This window comes from Rana temporaria, chromosome 3, assembly GCF_905171775.1.
Source record: "Rana temporaria chromosome 3, aRanTem1.1, whole genome shotgun sequence".
NCBI classification, from domain to species: Eukaryota; Metazoa; Chordata; class Amphibia; order Anura; family Ranidae; genus Rana; species Rana temporaria.
In genome coordinates, this window is record NC_053491.1 from 181,457,365 (window position 1) to 181,477,226 (window position 19,862).

Consider the following 19,862-nt stretch of genomic DNA (forward strand, 5'->3'; position numbering starts at 1 on the left):
TAGGTTACCTCAGACAGTCCCTTATATAGGCTACGGTCTGGGAGGGGCTACACTGGCCCAGGGACTGCTGGGAAGGGTAGTTCTTTGAATTTTTTTTTTAAGTTACAATAAATGTTTACTGTATTTCTGCTATGGGCATTATTAAAGAAAGATAATGCATAAGATACTCGCCTCCTGTCTTCATATAATTAATATTTTCCGTCACAAGCTAGGAAAATCTCGAATTTTTGTGAATATATTGCAAAGTTTTAATGGGCAGGTTTAACAGGTTTAATGGGCAACACAACAGCCAACTTAAAGTAGTGTTAAAGGCAAAGAAAAATAGCAAGCATTTCATACTTACCTGCTCTGTGCAGCGGTTTTTCACAGATCAGTCCGGATCCTTCTCTTCTCTGGTCCCCCGCTGGCACTTCTGGCCCCTCCCTCCCGTTGAGTGCCCCCAGAGCAAGCAGCTTGCAATGGGGGCACCCAAGCAGGCATGCTCCCGAGCAGGGCCGATCCTCCCTATAGGCTCACTATGCAAGCCGCGCCCGGTGAGAAGAAATTTTCGGCCCCTCACCCCGCTGGCTGCATGGGAGGTAAGAAGTCAGCACCCCCCGCTTCTCACTTTTAATGATGTAAGATGTAATTTCCGACAGACAGCAGAACACCCCCTCCCCTCGCTTCTCAACTATAATCTTAAATGTGAAATGTCACTGCCGGCAGCCCCCCCCCCCTGCTTCTCAACTTTAATGTGACATGTCATTTTTGGGAGCCCCCACTTCTCAACTTTAATGTGACATGTCATTTTACTTAGGGCCCCAGGGAGGTCGGGATCGGCACTGCTCCCGACCTGCTGATCTGCGTGCCCATTCAGACACAGAACTGTGACCTGGCCCCTTCTATCTCCTTATTGGCTGTCTGGCTGTGATTGACAGCAGTGAGAGCCAATGGCTCCCACTGCTGTCTCAGGCAATGAGGAGAGAGTCCTTTCAGGCCTCGTACACACGACAGAGTTTCTCGGCAGAATTCACCGAGAAACTCGGTCAAAACCCGGATTCTGCCGAGAATCTCTGTCGTGTGTACACTTTTGGCTCGATGGAGCCGCCGAGGGGCTCGTCGAGAAAATAGAGAACATGTTCTCTATTTTCTCGTTGTTCTATGGGAGAAGGCGGCCCGCCGAGCTCCTCGGCGGCTTCATCCCAAAACTCGACGAGGAACTCGACGTGCCAAGCACGTCGAGTTCCTCTGTCGTGTGTACGGGGCCTCAGAGATGATGCTCTTGTGCATATTGCTGGATCAAGAGGGAGTTTAGGTAAGTATTAGAAGGGGGCTGGGGGACTGCTGCACACAGAAAGTTTTTTAGCTTTATGCATAGACCCTGAAGAACCCCCCCCCCCCAATATTTACTTAAGCCCCATCTCAATCCAGAGATCTTCGAGAGAGCAGTAGCTCTCCCTGGTCTCTTTCTCCTCATTGGCTGAGACAACAGCTCCCACTACTGTCAATCACAGCCAGTCAGCCAATGAGGAGAGAGCCATGCTCCATTTGTGAATAGACACACAGAGCAGCAATTTGGGAGCAAGCCTGCTTGGGTGCCATTATAGCAAGCTTTCTATGAGGGCACTCAGCAGGAGAGAGGGACCAGAAGCACCAGTGGGTTATATGACAGAACCCAGATCATACATGGACCAGCATAGAGTATATGCATATAGAATCAGTCAATAGATAGTTTGAAGCTGTTATAGCTGCAAAGGGTGGGTTAACTCAATATTGAACCCTACAGACTAAGACTGGAATGCCATTAAAGTTCATGTGTGTGTACAGGCAGGCATCCCAATACTTTTGGTAGAATAGTGTATCTTTACTTCTGTTCATGAAGTTTATTGATACACAATTTGTCAACCACAATTTGTTTTACACAATTACATATTTTGGGTAGTACTTCACTTTTTTTATTTTATTTTGTTTACTGTATTTAAAATAGGTCACTAGTAGAATAGCAAGTAGGGAAGCAGGGTCAGGCTTGTTCACACCACATAGAAAACAAGAATAAATCTGCGCTATCTGTGTGGTGAGCAGCCACAATCAATCTAGTGAAACAAGAAAGTGATGAAAATATACAAAAACAATTAAGTAGCGCTAAAAAATAATAATAATGATGTTGAAAGTGATATGACAATAGTAAATCATCACCACATAACAATATGATCAGATAAAAAGTCCATGTATAAAAAATCAAACAGCAGTGGGTCGCCGAAAGATGCACCGCCAATGAATGATCTCGTATGATGGACGATTCTAGACACCACAGTGAAATGGGAAGGAGTAAATATGTGAATGATAACCACCACCGGGAGGGGAGGCTTACCAGAAGTATTGAACCCTAATAAGCATACGCCTAAAGGGTCAATATAGCTTGTTTATAAGTTGATGGAACCACATCTATCGGATCTGGATATACAATTGAAACGATGGCTTGAAAACATCACTTTAAACCAGAGCAGTGGGAGTGACAGCGTCTTGATGATAACTCCCAAGAAATCAGATCGTATCCAAGGTACATAAAAGAAAACGAAGTCGCATAGTGTGATACCGTAATAATAATTATATTTAATAACGGTTAAAAACACTTACAGTTTCAATGGAAACAAAGGGCATCAATAAAAGGTTGCGCATGGCAGCAGCAGAGTCCCGACGCGTTTCGCAATATTTTGCATCATCTGGGGTCCCCCACATGACATGCATTATTGTGCACATAACACATGTAAGTTGGTGTGCAATGTGAACAGCAGTACATTATTAAAACTTATTGCAGTGTTTGCTTTTTTTTACATTTATGTAAATACAGGCATACCCCGCTTTAAGTACACTCACTTTACATACACTCGCGAGTAAGGACATACGCACGAGTGTATGTAAAGTGGCTTACAAGTACTGTACAGACATTTTGCAGCCACAGTAGAAGGAGCTGAAGCTCCGAGAGCATAGCCCGCCCTGTTCCAGTGTGCCCCTGACACCCCCACTACAGCTCCTGACACCCCCACTACAGCCCCTGGGACCTCAACTACAGCTTCTGACACCCCCACTACACCCCCTGACCCCCCACTACACCCTAGAAGTGAAAAAAAAGGGTATTGTTTCACTTTAAGTACATTTTCGTTTTACATACATGCTCTGGTCCCATTGTGTACTTAAAAGTGGGGTATGCCTGTATACACATATGTCTTTTGGTGCGTTTTACTGCATTGCATTGCATTGGAACGCACAGTGCAATTCTGTTAACAACTGAAGCATTGGGCATAAGGTAAATTGCCTTGTTCTTGAGTTGGGACTGCATTGCACATTGTTGCCAAATGCAGCCCAATACTGCTGATGTGAACAAGCCCTGGTGGTTAATTTACAGCTACTACAGGGAATGGTAAAAATAAGTAGTTGAGTCATATTTTTTTTTTAGCCCCCGGGATGCCCATCTTAAAATAACACAGTAGTCTAATAAAGTTGTATACCTACTGCGCTAAAACCTCTTATGGCTTTTTGACTTTTGATCTGCATCGCCCCGCTGCATATAATCCATTCAAGTGAATAAGGTTGTGCTGCAACCACAAACCTAGCGTTTGGCTCATGGTTGCAGCACAACCCCATTCACTTGAATGGGGCATGGTATTCCCATTAAAAAATCCTGTTTGTCAAAAAAACAGGCATTCAGGAGGTGGCAGTATCAGCCACTCCTGTATCACTGCCTAAAAAGCTGTCCACTGTGGGTGTTGGGTGTCAGAATACAAAACCTATCAGAGAGATTCCTCCATCCTTGCTATTTAGCCCATATTGGGTAATCAATAAAGAAATACTACAGTGTATCAGTGGCATCCTCTCTATTAGGGGTGCAGGGGGGCCGACCCACTAATCTATATGCCCGGCCCCTAATCTACATGCAGGGCGTTTAATGCAGGACGCATTTAATTTTTTTTTGAAGCACGTGATTCGAACCTGAGGCTCTAATTAGCTTCAAAAGGGGTGGACTCGGAGCGCAGAGAACTGTGCCCCGAGTCCACCCAGTTGTGGTAATATTGTGTTAATATTCACTATAGTCTTGCTGCTTCTCCTCCTGTCCAATCAGGAAGCGGGTCTTAAGAACTAATTGGCCAAGAGGGGATGTGGTTGTATTGGCCAGAAGCAGAGGCAAGGGCGAAGGTGCCGTGGATGAGATGCAGGGGGAAGGTGCAAAAGTTGCCTGTGACCTGGATGGGGTAAACGCAGGGCTGATGGACGGATGGGTGAGCGATGGGGCGGGGTTTGTTCATTGATCAACATAGCGATGGGGGGATGGTGGTTTGTTTGCTGCCCCCCCCCCCCCAAAAAAATAGAGCACCATCCGGCACTGCAGTGTATGGCCAGCTTTAGACAGTTGTCACATAACAGTTGTCCCCACTGGCAGATTTAGCCTAATCTCTTCTAGTGACAGTTCCAAAATGTTGTATTCTCCATCACTTTCTGCCTCAGTGACAGTGATCGCCAGGAGGAGCAGTGAGGAAGGATGAATCTACGTAGGCGGGACACAGACAGCAATATAAATCTGGCAGGGGTTTTAATCCTTCCCTGCTCTATCCAAAACTAAAGAAGGAGTTTGGACTGTACATACACTGTAGGAATGTAAACAAAACTAAAACCAGTCAGCAAGCGACATTTTTTTGATCTGACTGCCCCAAAGTTTTTAAACGTAAAAGCTGAATGGTTGCTATGGGCAAGCACGCTGTATGTATCAATTCATGCGGTGCATTGTTAAAGAAGCCAATGCAAAGTCCTTTAGGCAGACAGCAAGCTGAATTTGCATTTACTGAACTGCTTGAAGCCTCAATTTAACACCAGCTTCCCTAATAGCACATTACATACATGGAAATATTTGGGCTGGGTTGCCTGAGGCGCTTGTACAGAACACTGAATGCAGAAAGTGAGCTACAGTAGAAAGACCAGCCCAAGACTCGTCTCCCTCCCTTCCCTTGCTAATACAAACAGCAAGATCATTCTCAGTCTACTCCTCCTACTAAAACATCTGAAACGTCAGTGAAACACTCTAGTGTATTCATTCATACTTCTGAAAAAAAAAAGAAACATAACGCAAGACGTGACTAGGAATTCCAGCATTGATCAGGTAACCTGATTCAACATACATTTATTTACAGCCTAATGATAATAATGTGATATTCAGGTCATTTAGTTAACACTGTATTTATGCAATATGTTAGTTGTAAGGATGGATGGTATAATACTACTGTGGCAGCTGACATTGGTACTGTTTTGTGTTTTTTTTGCTGCTTTGTTGTCTATGTGGCTCTCAGTAAAGTAGTATGGGAAATATACAGCTTGCATTGGGAGTACAGAATCTTCCCTGACTTGGCTGGGAAATATCTCTAGCTGTCCTACATTTCAGGGGGCGGGTGAGCTTGTTCCATGCTACCAGTGGAGAGGAAGAAATGTGTCATTGTGACGTCGAATAGTCTCACACTGCCATGTTTACACTGCATATGGATGAGTGAAATCTGCATTATACAGACGGCTTGCAAACCCATGGGACAATCTCGGCACAAACATGCACTTAATCGTAGATATGCACTGATTTAAAGCGTTTGTTCAAGGAAACACTGAAAAAGAAAACGTGAGCTTTAACAGAAATTTGTTTTCTCCTTCTCCTTCTCCTTTTTTTTTTTCTTTTTTTTTTTACAATTTGCAAGAAAATATGTGACATATGGTGCCTTCAAAGCTGCTGAGAACTGCGTGAGACATAACCACTATCTGATAATGCAGCTGTAATGAATGTACTACGTTTGTAGGAAGTATGGCACATCCGTGCTTGGTTAATCATAACCTTATGTAAAATAATCAAATACAGATCTTAGACAACATGCATATCAAGCAGTAGAATCACATTGATTAAACACTTTTTTTGTATTAATTCTAATTTCAGTTTAAAATGTATTAGTATATTTGTATCTGCTACTGTCTATATTTTACACTAAGTGGTCACATAAAAATTCCTTTACAGTTCGTTCATCTGGGGAACAGACTTTGCTCCCCCTTGGTAGATCGTTTTCAGAGGGTGGTAGAAAAGCAGCTTCCAGATGTTCAGGATACTGCTAGCTCTTGAGTGCCTGCCTTTCTTTTATCCAAAGGGAAATTTTACATGGAACTACAGTGCTGGAACCGTTTGGCGGTGTAGTACCGTTCACCTCAATGATTGCACGTGGTAGCCAGCACCACCGGCCAATGACAGCATGCTTTATTTATTTTTGCTGCACCACGAAGCAAAGTATCTTTGGCAATGTGTGAGGCACACTTTAGGTGCAATGTTAACTTGTTAGGAAGCAGCCAAGGAGCAGTAAAAACATAGATCAACTTACTATTTGTTACTGCTACTTGGTCGTACCCTCATGTGAACTTAGCCTTAAAATAGAAATGAGGCCATGCTTTCTATTTGAATGTATAAAACTATTCAACAGCTGTATTAATAATAGTTTACATTTCATCGTTGGGTTTATGTTCTATCCTTTATTTTCTGTATTACACATCTGACTGGAGGTTAGTAACTGAGCAAGATTCCGTATAGAGTTTGTGGGAATTATAGAGTGAGGATCCCTGCCACATGGTCTATTGGCCCTAATAAGGAAATACTGTGCTTCCTTAATCATATAATGTTCTAATGAGAAAATGGCGAAACATGAGGGTTGCTGGCTTGGGTCCCAACCACAGCACTACCAACACAGAATTTGCATGTTCTCCCTGTACAGGTTTCATCAGGTGTCCTCCCATACGCCAAAGACATGCTGGTAGGTAAATTGGTCCTAGTATGTGTATGTATGAATGTGAAGTAGGGACCTTATATTGTAAGGGCCTTGAGGGCAGAGACTGATGTTAATGTACAATATGTGTTAAGTGCTGCATAAATAAATGGCACTATATAAGTTCCTGTAATAAATAAAGCATTCTACTCTTTATGAGGTTAGTTAAAGTGGAGGTTCACCCAAAAAACTTTTTTTTTTAAATTAGATTAAGGCTCGTTTTGTCAAGGGGAATCGGGTGTTTTTTTTACAATCGAAGCAGTACTTACCGTTTTAGAGATGCATATTCTCCACCGCTTCCGGGTATGGGCTGCGGGACTGGGCGTTTCTACTTGATTGACAGGCTTCCGACAGGCTTCCGACGGTCGCATACATCGCGTCACCATTTTCCGAAAGTAGCTGAACGTCGGTGCGCAGGCGCCGTATAGAGCCGCACCGACGTTCGGCTTCTTTCGGCTACTCGTGACGCGATGTATGCGACCGTCGAAAGCCTGTCAATCAAGTAGGAACGCCCAGTCCCGAAGACCATACCCGGAAGCGGCGGAGAAGATCGCTCTCTAAAACGGTTAGTACTGCTCGGATTTTAAAAAAACTACCCGATTCCCCTTGACAAAATGAGCATCAATTTAATCTTACATTTTTTTTTCGGGTGAAATCTCGCTTTAAGTTACAAGGGACAGAAATTCTTACTTCATGATCCCCTACACCCTGTCATTCTCTGATAGGAGGTTTCCTATTGAATTAGCATTACTTTTTTTTATATTGGGGGATTCTGTATACATTACAGGTATATGTCTGAAATGTCATTGCCATCTAAATTAGCTTGTTGCTGTCCCCATGACTGACAATGTGACTACAACAGGAAGACCACTCCACATTCATGATTTAGGAAGTAGCTTCAGCAAGGTAGAAAGTGGAACCCATTTTTGAATTTCCATATCAATAAAAGTAGGCAAGGCTGTGATAAAAATCCTTGCAATATAAATAAAAAATAATGTAGGATTTAAATATTATTTGGGGTTCAGCCAAAATTAATTGGCACTTCAATTATTATCATGACTTAGCTTAACCGCTTAAGGGCCGTGTCACGCCGATATACGTTGGCAGAATGGCAGGACTGGGCAGATCAACGTATATATATATATATATATATATCAAAAGGATAAGTGCATCCTCACATGTAGTGCACATGTGGATGCATGTTATTTTAGCATATGCCACGTCCTAAACAGAATTTATAGAAAAAGAATGACTTTAAGGGCTAGTCATGGACTTTATCGGCATGATAGATTGGTCAAGATAAAAGTCGCCACCAATCGGAAACTTTATATAAAATTAGTTTATTACAAAGTTTATTAGAGTATATTTTTGTAATAAACTAATTTTATATAAAGTTTCCGATTAGTGGCGACTTTTATCTTGACCAATCTTGACCAATCTATCATGCCGATAAAGTCCATGACTAGCCCTTAAAGTCATTCTTTTTCTATATATATATATATATATACGTTGGCCTTTAAGAGCGGCATTGCGCCACCGTGAGCTCCGGGACTCCGACCCCGGGTGCCACAAACTCGATGTTCCTCATGGTGAGGAAGAACAGGAAATGCTGATGTAAACAAGCATTTCCTCATTCTTCCTTGTGACAGGACACAGATCACGGCTCCCTGTAATCAGGAGCGGTGATCAGTGTCGTGTCACACACAGCCCACCCCCTACAGTTAGAAGTACTCCCTAGGACACACTTAACCCCTTCAGCGTCCCCTACTGGTTAACCCCTTGACTGCCAGTGCATTTTTATAGCACTGATCGCTGTATCAATGACAATGGTCACAAAATGGCGTCAAAAGTGTCCGATGTGTCCGCCATAATGTCGCAGTCACGATACAAATTGCTGATCGCCACCATTACTAGTAAAAAAAACAATTCTTAATAAAAATGCCATAAAACGTTCCCCTATTTTGTAGACGCTAGAAGTTTTTGTGCAAACTAATCAATAAACGTTTATTGCGATTTAAAAAAAAAAATGTAGAAGAAAACATATAGGCCTAAACTGAGGAAAAAAATTGTTTTTATATATTTTTTGGGGATATTTATTATAGTAAAAAGTAAGCTTTTATTTCAAAATTGGCACTCTATTTTCGTCTATAGCGCAAAAAAAAAAAAAATACCACCAAAAGAAAGCTCTATTTGTTGGAAAAAAAAGGACGTCAATTTTGTTTGGGAGCCACATCACACGACCGCGCAAGTGTCAGTTAAAGCGGCGCAGTGCCAAATCCAGTGGCGGCTGGTGTTTAAAATTTTTGGGGGGGGCGCAAAACGAAAAAATAAAAACAATTGCAGCCTCACTGTGCCCATCAAATGCAGCCACTGTGCCCATCAAATGCAGCCACTGGGCCCATCAAATGCAGCCACTGTGCCATCAATTGTCACCACTGTGCCATCAATTGTCACCACTGTGCCATGTCATCAAACGCAGCCACTTTGCCATGCTATCAAACACAGCCACTGTGCCATCAATTGTCACCACTGTGCCATGCCATCAAACGCAGCCACTGTGCCATCAATTGTCACCACTGTGCCATGGCATCAAACGCAGCCACTGTGTCATCAATTGTCACCACTGTGCCATGCCATCAAACGCAGCCACTGTGCCATCAATTGTCACCACTGTGCCATGCCATCAAACTCAGCCACTGTGCCATCAATTGTCACCATTGTACCATGCCATCAAACGCAGCCACTGTACCATGCCATCAAACGCAGCCACTGTGCCCATCAACTGTCGCCACTGTGCCAATTGATGCCACTGTGCCCTTTAATTGTCACCACTGTGCCCATTGTCGCCACTGTGCCCATTGATGCCACTGTGTCCATTGTCGCCACTGTGCCCATTGATGCAACTGTGCCCATTGATGCCACTGTGCCTATTGTCGCCGATGTGCTCTGTAAAATGCCCCTCCCCTAGCCCGGCACTTACCTTTCTGGGCGTCAGCCATCCTCCTTCCACGTCCCTCGATGTCTTCTCCCGCCCTCGATGACGCTTCAGCCAATCAGGTTACCAGAACCGGTGAACCTGATTGGCTGAGACGCCTGTCAGTCTTATCCAAGGAATGCCCCCCCCCCGTATGTCCCTTAGATAAGTTTCTGGAAGCCGAATACAGCCTGAGCCGCTGGCTCTGATAGGCACTTCCACACAGCCAACCAGCTGCCGTTATTCAGTTGCCCGGCGCTCACCATCGGGCCATCTGAATAGTCGGCGGCAGCGGCAATAATAACATAGATTCATGCAATGCATGAATCTATGTTATTGTAATCAGTGGCGGTGTGAGAGCCAGAGGGGGCGGTGCTCCGGCGCCCTCAATAGACACACCGCCACTGGCCGAATCGCAATAAGGGGCCTGGTCTTTGGCCAGCCAAATGGTCAGGGGCTTAAGTGGTTAAAGCAGAATTTTACCCAAAAGGGTTCTGCTCTACCTCTCTCTCCCTCTCTTCATCTGCCTCATTTGGATATTATTTTTTTGGAATGAGGAGCGGGTTACTAGTTTTGACAGGTACACACTCCTACTTCCACTCAGATCGCCTAGGACAGTGATCATCAACCCTGTCCTCAGGGCCCACTAACAGACCAAGTTTGCAAGATAACTGAAATCCATCACAGGTGATATCATTTGCTGCTCATTGCAGTATTCTAGTCTGCATCTCCCCAAGGTAATACATAAAATCTGGCCTGTTAGTGGGCCTTGAGGACAGGGTTGATGATCACTGGCCTAGGAGATCCGAGAGGAAGTTCTCCTCTCACCCTCCCTGTCCACAACCTTCTGGGACCATTCACAAAGCAGAGCGAGTCTTATGTATGCAGAGTGGGCAGCTGGCTGTGAAGCCACAAGAAGTCACAGTGAAGGAAAAACGTTCTGGACAGCCGCACTCCAAAAATAAATAGCTTTTATTTTAAAATAAAAAAAACACACAAAAAGCATGCCACAGCAGATGGGGTAAAAAGCTGACATGTTTCACACCAAACTTTAGTGCTTATTCATAGATGAAAAAGCACCAAAGTTTGGTGTGAAACGTGTCAGCTTTGTACCCCGTCTGCTGTGGCATGCTTTTTGTGTGTTTTTTTTATTTTAAAATAAAAGCTATTTATTTTTGGAGTGCGGCTGTCCAGAACGTTTTTCCTTCATTTTGCATCATTCCATGCATTGCCAGCACCCGTGGCTTTGGATCAGGTGAGGAGACTTTCTGATTAGTATCCTTGATTTCTCTTTTACAAGAAGTCACAGCCAGCTGCCCACAGTTATGATACCAGCGTCAGGGACTGAAGACCAGTAAAGAAACTGGCTCGGTTGAGGACATCGCTGGATCCCTGGAGAGGTAAGTATCTGTTTATTAAAATTACAGTATACAGTTTTTGTAGCTGCTGATGCTGACTTTTAATTTTCACACATATGACTGAAGCTCCTCTTTAAGGAGCCATTCCCTCTAATGTTGCAATGAATGCAGCATTAGCGGGAATGCAACATGCATTGAACAAACAAGGCAATGCCTAACAATTAGCACTGCACGCAAATAATGTACCCTAAACTGAATCAATCCAAACTAAAGGATACATTGATTCAATACAGTCAGTCTTAAGCTGGCCATGCAATAGTGGATTTGCAATGTTGGTACAAACATTTGTACAACAATCCTCAGTACATTGGATGACTTGAATGTCGTTCGAAAGTACTTTTAAATTGAATTTGCTTTTAACATTCAGTATTGGAATAAATTAACTTTTTGGAACGACAAATTAGAAATTTGGATGTTCAAGACATTTTTTCAATCCTACTCCTTTGAATTCTCTCATCTCCAGTCAATATGACCTTACTATTGATTAAAAAATGTAGGAACATGCAATATACCACAATAAAGCTCCACATTGTAGACAGTAACTAACTAATTAATTTTGTATATTCGTTTTTCGGAATCGATTTGTATTTCGAAAGTTATTTCGAAAGATTGGCCATATTCATATTAACATGTTAATTTGTTATTTTTGGTGATTACTTCTCCACTCTGTTTAGGTTGCATGGAGGTGGATCCATCAGAATCTCTGAGTCATAACATAACAAATTGTTTATTTATTTATTTATTTATTTATTTTTTTGTGGTTGAACTGGATGGACTTTTTTCAACCTGACTAACTATGTAAATGGAACAAAATTAATTCCGGAGATTCTGATGGATCCACCTCCATCCAACCAGTCTCATGTATACATGAAACTGTCTCGAGCATAAAAACATTGTCTGGCCAAATTAATCCTGGGTTCTGCATCACATCTGTGATAGACTTAAAGTGGAGTTCCACCCAAAATTGGAACTTCCACTTTTCGGAATACGACCCCCCCCCCCCCCACCGGTGTCACATTTGGCACCTTTCAGGGAGGAGGAGGGAGCTACTTTGAAGAACCTAGAATATGAAATATATTTTCAGTTGTTTCACACTTTTTTGTTATGTATAATTCCACATGTGTTAATTCATAGTTTTGATGCCTTCAGTGTGAATCTACAATTTTCATAGTCATGAAAATAAAGAAAACTCTTTCAATGAGAAGGTATGTCCAAACTTTTGGTCTGTACTGTATATATAGATAGATCTATATATATATATATATATATATATATATATATATATATATATATATATATATATATATATATATATATATACACATATCTCTCTATATATACTGGTGTTACTACTGGAATATAAGCTTATGGGGCTAGGTCAGGGGGCACAGTCGACCTCTAAGATGAGGAGTGGTGGGCTGCAGGAAGCTCTCAATAGTGTGTCCTACGGTATTAGGACACTCTGTAAAGAGGCAGCCGTTATCAAAACTCTATCATGCATCATGGATAGGCATTGTACATCAATCCTCCCATAATTAGTAATGAGCTGAACATACCTAGGTTAAGTTTGATTTGGTTTGGCCAACATGACTAGAGTTTGGGTGCTGAATCCGAACCCCAAGGAGGTTAATGGGGGCCAACTATTAAAAAAACAGAAATAGCCCTTTTCTAGGCTAATACACTAGGGATTGTCAAAAAATGCTATGGGAATCTGGGAATTCCTCTGGAGAACATGACCAATGCAATACATTTTTTTTTTTAATTCTGTTTAGCAGGAAGCAGAGCAATTTTAGTAATGATTTAAGTGATTTCATAAATTCCAAATGGTTCTAAATAACATGGGGGATGCTTTGATACTACCTGTAATGTTGTGCATCTGTGCAGTGTTATCAACCTACCACAGCAAAACTGCCGTTTACAAATAAAGTACAGTCAAAATTCCAACAAAATGCTCCCAAACCTGCCACAGTGTCCTCCAACCATCCACAAATTACCAGAACCCCTGCAGAGTCCCCCACAATGCCCCAGCCCCTTCACAGCTCTCCAGTGGCCTTCAGAGTTCCTAATGATTTTCCTCCTACTGATGTCAGGGCATTTATTCCATCAACTGAACACTAACACTGGGGCTTCCTTCATCCCACTCACCATTAATATGGGGGGATGTTTTACTACTAGTGATCCCCAATGCTATTGCATTTTTTTCTCCTACTGACCACTGATGCCGGGCCATTTTTTCCTACCATTGATCATTAACACTGGTGCATTTTTTACTCTATTTGACCACTGATACTAGGGTATTTTTTCCTTCTAATGGCCACTGACAGGGCCTTTTTTACCTGCTAGTGACCACTGGCAAAGCATTTTTTCTCCCTACAGATCACTGATGGAGCATTTCCCCCCTACTAACCACTGATGATGATATTTTCTCTTGCTGACATCTAATTCCAGGGTATATTTATCCATACTTTCCCTTTATGCGTTGTCGAGGTAAGACCAAAACGTAAAGTTCTCTTCTAGCTCAACTGTCATTGCATTGTAATTACAAATTGTATACTTATTGTTTGGTTACCAAAGAAGCTTGAAAGAAATACTAGACACGTTGTACATTCCTCAGAACAATTGAGCTATCCCAGTAGTATTTTGCTAAAAGAGTCTTGTATATTTTATCAGCATATTGCTTTTAAACCGTTATTGTTTTTTTATAACACATGCAATTTAATATTAAAGAGGTTGTAAACCCTGAGAAACCCCCCCCCTCCCAAAAAAAAACTGTAAGACAAAGGCATAATGAGCTAGTATGCATCTTACCTTAGAACGAAGCCCTCCAGCGGCGCCAGAACACCACTGAGACAGCTGACATCTTCCTTGGTGTTCCTTCTGGGTTCGCCAGCACTGTGAGTGACCGGTGCCGCAATGACATTGTTTACGCCATGGGCTTTAGGGTCCGGCATGGTAACCTGGATCTTCAGAGCGCATGCGCTGATGACGTAATCGGCCGAATGCACTCTGAATATCTCCTAAACGGGGCAAGTTTAGGAGATATTCATAGTACCTACAGGTAAGCCTTATTATAGGCTTACCTATAGGTACAATTGAAAAATAAGACTTTACTTCCTCTTTAACTTTAATATGAGTCACTTAATAAATAAGTAGTTTCAGAATTACAAATTCCTATAATAACTGCTAAAAAATTTTTTAATAAAGAAGGTGAAGCAAAATAAGGGTCGTGCCCATTAATGGAGCCTAATAAGTGCCCATCTGCAGCCTCACCATTGCCATGAATGCAGCCTCACCAATGCCATGAATGCAGCCTCACCATCGTCATGAATGCAGGCCTCCCCATTGCAATTAATGCAGCTTCCCCATTGCCATAAATGCAGCCTTACTGTTGCCATGAATGCAGCCTTACCATTGCCATCAATGCAGCCTAATCAGTGCACATCTGCAGCCTCACCATTGCCATTAATGCAGCCTTACTATTGCCATGAATGCAACCTCACCAATGCCATGAATGCAGCCTTACCATTGCCATAAGTGCAGCCTGATCCATGCCCATCTGCAGTCTCAGAGGGGACAGGGAGGGGGCGGGACAAGCGGCAACAGATTACATACAGAAGAATCACCTGTTTACTCAGCAGCCTCTTTAACCACTTAAGACCCAGACCTTTAGGCAGCTAAAGGACCCGGCCAGGTTTTGCGATTCGGCACTGAGTCGCTTTAACAGACAATCGCGCGGTTGTGCGACGTGGCTCCTAAACAAAATTGGCGTCTTTTTCTTCCCACAAATAGAGCTTTCTTTTGGTGGTATTTAAACACCTCTGCGGTTTTTATTTTTTGCGCTATAAACAAAAATAGAGCGACAATTTAAAAAAAAAATCTATATTCTTTACTTTTTTCTATAATAAATATCCCCCAAAAATATATAAAAAAACGTTTTTTTCCCTCAGTTTAGGCCAATACGTATTCTTCTACCTATTTTTGGTAAAAAAAATTGCAATAAGCGTTTATCGGTTGGTTTGCGCCAAATTTTTAGCGTTTACAAAATAGGGGATAGTTTTATTGCATTTTTATAAAAAAAAATGTTTTACTGCTAATGGCGGCGATTAGCGATTTTTTTAGTGACTGCGACATTATGGCGGACACTTCGGACAATTTTGACACATTTTTGGGACCATTGTCATTTTCACAGCAAAAAATGCATTTAAAATGCATTGTTTACTGTGAAAATGACAATTGCAGTTTGGGAGTTAACCACAAGGGGCGCTGATGGGGTTATGTGTGGCCTCATGTGTGTTTACAACTGTAGGGGGGTGTGGCTGTAGGTGTGATGTCATCGATTGTGTATCCCTATAAAAGGGATCACACGATCGATGACACAGCCACAGTGAAGAACGGGGAAGCTGTATTTACACACAGCTCTCCCCGTTCTTCAGCTCCGGGGACTGATCGCGGGACTCCAGCGGTGATCGGGTCCGCGGATCCCGGTCACGGAGCTTCGGACCGGGTCGTGGCCGCGCGCCCGCAACCCCTGGCTGGGTACGAGCACAGGACGTACCTATACGTGCATGTGCCCAGCCGTGCCATTCTGCCGACGTAAATGTGCAGGAGGCGGTCCTTAAGTGGTTAATACAACGTTTTCTATGGTAGACAGTCGTCCAATGGCATCCCAGGAGAATTCCTTTTACAGATGCCGCCAAGTAAACAGGAGATTTCTCCTGTATGCAATCTGACAGCGCTCGTCCCGACCTCTCCCTGTCCCCTCTGAGGCAGCGCCGATAAATACAGTATATATTTTTTATTTATAAATCCAAACTACCAGGGGGGCCGCATTAAACCAGAACACGGGCCCCAATTGGAGGCCAGACTTTAGATATGCCTGACATAAGGCAATTTGCCTTGTCCATGCATTAGCACTACCAGGGTGAATTGACCCTAAACACCCAAAAAAGACCAGTGTGATGATTTAGTGCTGACTAATTATGTGAGCTGCCATTTCTGGTCTTCCTTGAAAGACATTTGCCCAGACATAGGTGGTGTCTTTCTGGTCTGACTGTACATTTTCAGGCTTGGAAAGTGTATTTGTGTCAATATAAGGATAACGTTGAGCATGCTAGGTCTATCTACTTTTACACCATTGGGAAAAATCTAAGCAACTCTTGACAGCTTTTCCCCACCATCAATAGATTGTTAACCAAGAAGTATGGCAAAAGCTCTTTTGGCCATGATTCTCATGTGGGTCACAGGAGTGAACTAAGTTCTGCTCTCCTGTGACCTATAATCTAAAGCCCACTGTAAGCTGACATCACAGAGCAGCTCCAGTCTCTGGATGTATCCCAACAATAATGGCACAATCTACCCAGATGCCTTTCAGCTGGCTCAGCCTCACAGTGTGAGTCCAGTGAGTGCTGGAAGGACCGAGCAACAATCGACATTCACCTTGCTGTGCTCAGAGTGGACCTGAAAACTGAACAATCAGCAGTCACATAATCGCTCAGTTCTCAAGCTTAGAGCCAGCTTAAAACATCAGATCAATGCTGCAATAGGTTGGTGAGTATGTATGTTTTTTTTTTTATTCTCCCTTCTTTAAAACCTCACTGTTCACATTACCAGCCTCAAGAAAGCTTTTTTTTACACATTCTTATATTTTTTTACCTCCAAGACTGACAACATCCAACATCACATTTTTTCCATAACACATGTTTCTTCTCTCTCTCCCAATTCTCTCAACTTGACTTTGAACCTCTCAGGAATCTAACTTGAAATCCACAACCAATGAATCTGTTCCTGACAATCTATTTCAATATTTACAAGTGAGTACACCCCTCACATTTATTTAAATATTTAATTATATCTTTGCATGTGATAACACTGAAGAAATTACACTTTGTTATAATGTAAAGTAATTAGCCATTTTCCCTATCCGGTGTCATGTGACTCGTTAGTGTTACAAGGTCTCAGGTGTGAATGGGGAGCAGGTGTGTTAAATGTGGTTTTATCGCTCTCACTATTTCTTACTGGTCACTGGAATTTCAACATGGCACCTCATGGCAAAGAACTCTGAAGCCTCGTACACACGTCCGAGGAACTCGACGGGCGAAACACATTGTTTTGCTCGTCGAGTTCCTTGTGAAGCCGCCCGAGGATCTCGGTGAGCCAAATTTTCCCATTCCCTTCGAGGAAAAAGAAGACATGCTTTCTTTTTGGCCCGACGAGATCCTCAACGGTTTCCTCATCAAAAAGTGTACACACGACCGGTTTCCTCGGCAAAAAAAAAAAAACATCAAGCTTCTTGCTGGTTTTTGCCGAGAAACTCGGTTGTGTGTACAAGGTCTGAGGATCTGAAAAAAATAATTGTTGCTTTACATAAAGACGGCCTAGGATATAAAAAGATTGCCAAGACCCTGAAACTGAGCTGCAGCACGGTGGCCAAGACCATACAGCCCTTTAACAGGACTGTTCCACTCAGAACAGGCCTCGCCATGGTCGACCAAAGAAGTTGAGTGCACGTGGTCAGCATCATATGCAGAGGTTGTCTTTGGGAAATAGACATATGAGTACTGCCAGCATTGCTGCAGAGGTTGAAGGTGGTGGGGAGATCAGCCTGTCAGTGCTCAGATCATACACTGCACACTGCATCAAATTGGTCTGCATGGCTGTCGTCCCAGAAGGATAAAGATGATGCACAAGAAAGCCTGCAAGCAGTTTGCTGAAGACAAGCAGACTAAGGACATGGATTACTGGAACCATGTCCTGTGGTCTGATGAGACCAAGATAAACGTATTTGGTTCAGATGGTGTTAAGCGTGTGTGGCGGCAACCAGGTGAGGAGTACAAAGACAAGTGTGTCTTGCCTACAGTCAAGCATGGTGGTGGGAGTGTCATGGTCTGGGGCTGCATGAGTGCTGCCGGCACTGGGGAGCTACAGTTCATTGAGGGAACCATGAATGCCAACATGTACTGTGACATACTGAAGCAGAGCATGATCCCCTCCCTGGGACACAGGGCAGTATTCCAACATGATAACGACCACCCCAAATACACCTCCAAGACAATCACTGTCTTGTTAAAGAATCTGAGGGTAAAGGTGATGGACTGGCCAAGCACGTCTCCAGACCTAAACACTATTAAGCATCTGTGGGGCATTTTCAAACGGAAGGTGAAGGAGCACAAGGTCTCCAACATCCACCAGCTCTGTGATTTCATAATGGTTAAGACAGTGCTGGAAAATAATGATGGCCACACAAAATATTGACATGCTAGGCCCAATTTGGACATTTTCACTAAAGAGTGTACTAACTTTTATTGCCAGCAGTTTAGACATTAATGGCTGTTTGTTGAGTTATTTTGAGGGGACAGCAAATTTACACTGTTATACAAGTCGTACACTCACTACTTTACATTGTAACAAAGTGTCCTTTCTTCGGTGTTGTCACATGAAAAGATATAACAAAATATTTACAAAAATGTGACAAGTGTACTCACTTTTGTGCCATACTGTAAATGTATTACTTCTCTCTGCCCCATTACTCTCAGTATACTAAAGCTGATCTTGAAAACCATTTTCAAGCACCATGTTTTACCATATGAGCAAGATTCTTAATTTTCCTAAAAAAATGTGGCTAATAACATCTCCTAATATAACACAAAATTATGTTCCTGGTTAGCAATAATATTTAGCTTTTATGATGATGAGCATCTGTACAATTCATAGTATGTAGTAGCAAGCAGTTCCTTGCCATATATTTGTACCTGGAGGAATGTCTACATAGATTTGCATTGCTTTTGAAAAAAACAGCATTGTACTAACAGTATGATGGAAAAGCTATATATTTTTTCAAGACCTCAAATTTTTATTGATATGCTTTGGTCAAAAAGCGTTGCTCATGATGAAATGAGAGTCAAAAAGCTCAGTAAACTTGAACACTTTTCAAAAATTACACTTTGCTTTGTAAAACATTATGTCGGCCTGATTCACATATATGGCATTTTTAGTGCTTTTTGCATTTTGCAGATTTGTAATACAGAACGTGTTCCAATTAAATTGGACTGTAGTGCAAATCTGCAAAATGCAAAAAGCACTAAAAATGCCATAGATGTGAATCAGGCCTCAGTGAGAATGACTTGTTGCCTTTGGTTGTATTTATTCCTTGAGGCCTATTTATTTTCCTAGCTTTCTGTATTTCAATCTCCTGGGGAGCATTTCAATGCCAAGCCAGTAGCTCTTCAGCGCCACATGCATTTACGTATCCAGACCTGGCCAAAAGCACATCGGAATTACGATGGAATTCCATCGGAGTAAAATAGAACATGTTTTATATTTAAACTCCGTCAGACTTTTTCCATCGGAAATTCCGATCCTGTGTACGCAGCAATAAAGGTGTCTGCTACACCATCAAAATAAGTATAGGCTGCCAACTTGTCAGTTCAGTTGATTGAAAAGTCACTAATTGAGCAACACATCTTGTGTTCTGTGATGAAGTGTGTGCTGTCCAACTACTGAAGTCACATAGTGTGGGGTTCAAAAGTTATACCTTGGCATATAGACAATCCTGTGAAGTGGATCGAAGGACCAAACTCACTGCTAGTGATAAATCCCTCATAGTGTGACTCTTGGGGACACATTTGTGAGAACAGGAACTTACTTATTTATTTTTTT

General features: G+C 42.5%; 1 protein-coding gene across 2 annotated transcripts in view; it reads left to right on the top strand.

The window, feature by feature from the left end:
- The first annotated feature begins 4,939 nt into the window (after positions 1-4,939).
- Positions 4,940-19,862, top strand: part of LOC120931937 (monocarboxylate transporter 2-like) — a 107,758-nt gene continuing 92,835 nt past the window's right edge. Inside the window, exon 1 of one of the 2 annotated variants that reach the window (XM_040343923.1) lies at positions 4,940-5,131. The gene's annotated coding sequence lies outside the window, so the exon portion shown is untranslated. Of the gene's footprint in view, positions 5,132-5,201; positions 5,636-19,862 lie in introns of those variants that run through there. The other variant, XM_040343925.1, reaches the window with a different exon arrangement.